Below are 3,384 nucleotides of genomic sequence, written 5' to 3'. Positions count from 1 at the left end.
TTTGTTTGTTTGTTTTTCTTTCAATGTTCAGGTCCTTCTTCTGTAGGGTTGCTGCGGTTTGCTGTGGGTTCACCTCAGGCCTTATTCATCTGGTTTGCTCCCATGCCTGGAGATGTCACTCGAGAAGGCTGGAGAACAGCCAAGATGGGTGTCTGCTTCTTCCCCTGGTATCTTTGACCTCAAGGGGCACCAACCTGATGCCAGTAGGAACACTCTTGTTTAGGGTGTTGACACCCCTGTTGGAGGGTCTCACACAATGGGTGGCATGGGTAGCAGGACCCATTTAATGAAGTACTTTGTGTCTTGGTGGAGGGGGGTGTCCCATGCTGAGAGAAACCCACTCATCTGGGCTGCCCATATTCCTCAGAAATAGTGGGCGGGATCACTAAGTCTGCTGTTCCATGGAGACTATGGTCAACCTATCCCTAGGAGCTCAGGCCCAGGGAAATCAGAGTTTTGTCCCTGAGTCTCTAGCTGGAGTTGTTGGAGTTCCTACAGGGAGGCCCCACCCAGTGAGGAGGGCTGGGTCAGGGTTAGGCCTGAAGAGGCATTCTGCCCACAGTCTGCCACAGCTGGTGTGTTGGGCTGTGGGGAATACCTCTTGGGACCAAGTCATCCGCTCTCCCTGGCTCCATCAGGGGAAAAGCCCAGCCTGGAACTGTAGAGATAGCTGCCATCCTTTCTCCCACCCTGGGAGCTTACTGTGCTAGGCAGCTAGCAGTCCCAGTGTTGCCTGCCACCCCGCCACCAAGGAACTCAGATGGCTTAGACAGAAGGTGGCGGCCCCTCCCCACAGGGAACTTGGCAAGTTTAAGCAGATTCTAGCTGAGCAGATATTGAAAATCTGTGTAGCTCATGGTTAGGACTCTAGGCCCCAGAGGTGTGGACTCACAGGTGGGATATTCCTATTTGTGGGTTACACAGTTCCATGGAAAAAGCAGTTTCCCAGCCTGGGTGGCATACTCACTCACCACTTCCCTTGGCTAGTGGCTGGGGGGTCCCCAGCCCCATGTGCTTCTTAGGTGGCCCACTGTACCACACCACTATTCCTTCCTCTCTGTGGGTCACACCAGCTGCCCAGTCAGTCCTGATGAGAGAACTTGGATACCTTGTTTGACAGTGCTGAATGCGTATGCTGTTTTGGTTGTTTTTGATGGCAGCCTCCAATCAAGTCTACTTCTAGTTGGCCATTTTGGCCCCACTCCAAAAATCTGTTCGATTCTTAGCTTTAATACAATCAAATGTATGTATCTTTTATTTTATAGCTAGTAATTTTTGTGTCTTGATTAAGAATTTGGTCCCTTTCTCAGATCATAAAGATATTTGCTTATATATATATCTTCTGAACATTTTAAATGTTGCTCTGCCATTCGACCAATGCAACCAATGGAGCCAATGCGACCACATGTGGCGCTGGCGTATCCTAGAGCAGATGGTGTGAGCGTGTGTCACTGAGGGCATACAGGGCAATGGTGAAACAAACAATGGTGTCCAATTCGGATTCTTAATCCATTTGGAATTGATTTTTGCTAGTATGAGCTAGGGATCCATATTCAATTATTTCCATGTATAATAAAAAACCACCTTTTCCAGTGAAGACAGGATTTAAATCTGGATCTGTCAAACTTGAAAGCCCATACTCTTAATCACTATGCTATTCCAGGGAAATAATGGCATAGACTGTTCAATAAACAAGCGCAAGGCACCAGGAAGCACAGAGAAATAAGGCACGGCTCCTAACTCCACTGTTGCTCCTTAGCAGAAACCGAGGACTATGTCAGAGCTCTCTTCAGATGATTTCTTCCCCTTCTAAGGTTTTTTTGGTTCATTTTGTTTTGTTTTTGTTTGTTTGTTTTGAGATGGAGTCTCACTCTGTCTCCTTGGCTGGAGTGCGGCGGCATGATCCGAGCTTACTGCAACTTCCGCCTCCCTGATTCCAGTGATTCTCATGCCTCAGCCTCCCAAGTAGTTGGGATTAAAGGCATGCACCACCACACTCAGCTAATCTTTTGAATTTTTTGTAGACAAGGTTTCACCATGTTGGCCTGAGTTCAAGTGATCCCCGTGCTTTGGCTTCCCAAAGTGTTCGGATTATAGATGTGAGACACTATACCCGGCTAGCTGTGAAGTATTATTATAACATATTTTAGCTCATGTTTTGACTTCGGTAGATCCACTGATGGGTTCCTATGGGAAACTGTGGGCCTCACTACTTTATATCTTGCCTCCTTCATTTCTCAAAGGTTAATGTGATGGTGTGAAAAAGAATGTAGAGTCAGACAGAGCTGGCCCTAAAACTCATGTCATCCACATGGCAGCCTTGGGGAATTAACATTTTCTGAAAGTCAGTTTCTTCGTCAATAAGATGGGAATAATAATGCTTATCTCACAGGGTAGCTGGGAGATTACAAAAAAGGTGACACAGAGCAGGTAGTCAATAAATATGTTACCCTCTTTTCTGTCCAAACACAGCCGGTCACCTGGAAGTTACCAAGTGCCACCATTAATACCATTAGTTCCCATTGATTTATACCTATCCTTACATTTTTTGTCTCCAGCTACCTTAGTCTTCTTTACCATGGGGCTCCTGCAAGCTGATACCGAATTCCAGGATACTGACAGTGTCCTGGGAAGGGGATGGGATTTCAACTGTTCCGGGAGCGACGCATCTCCTCACGTGGTCTAAGCCTTCACAAACGCAAAGTGAAACCGCTGTGAAAACGGTTGACAAGCGGACACATGACCCAGGCAGAGAGGTAGAGGGACGCTCACCAAGGACAGCTCGACATGCAAGAAACTTTTTTGGCTCACAGGGCACATTCCTCCAAAAACACACAACAACACACACACACACACGCACTGAGACACACACGAACCGACAGAGAGAGGGAAAGAAAATCACAGAGAGTGTGAGACAGACAGAGAAGCAAAAATGGGAAACACACAAACACAAAAACACACACAGACACACACAGTAATACAGCAGTGGCGCGGAACCAAACACCCCCAGGCAGCCGCTGAGACTACGGGGTTCGGCTCTCGACCAGAAGGACCCTGGGCTGAGAGAGCAGCCCACGAGACTGCAGGACGACCGGTCCTCGAGATCACAGGGGCACGAATTATGGGGAGAATCACCCGAACAGCGTCCGGGAGGGCCTGAGGCTGGGATGCAGCACTGCCTCCCGTGGACTCCTCTTCTGCTTTCAAAATCCTGGTCATCCCTTTGCCACCACTCCTGACATCCGGAGACAGTCCTGTGGACCCCGTGGAGAGGTCAGGCTGGAGCCTGGGAGCCCCGATACCCAAGCACTGCCACGGAGGGCTCCTGTTTGCGAGGCCTCAGGGCGTGGTTTCCGTGACAACCGTGGGAACCACTGTGACGCG

This window comes from Colobus angolensis, unplaced genomic scaffold (genome assembly GCF_000951035.1).
Source record: "Colobus angolensis palliatus isolate OR3802 unplaced genomic scaffold, Cang.pa_1.0 Scaffold474, whole genome shotgun sequence".
Taxonomy (NCBI): domain Eukaryota; kingdom Metazoa; phylum Chordata; class Mammalia; order Primates; family Cercopithecidae; genus Colobus; species Colobus angolensis.
The sequence above is the reverse complement of the archived record's forward strand: the minus strand, read 5'-3'. Positions refer to the sequence as shown.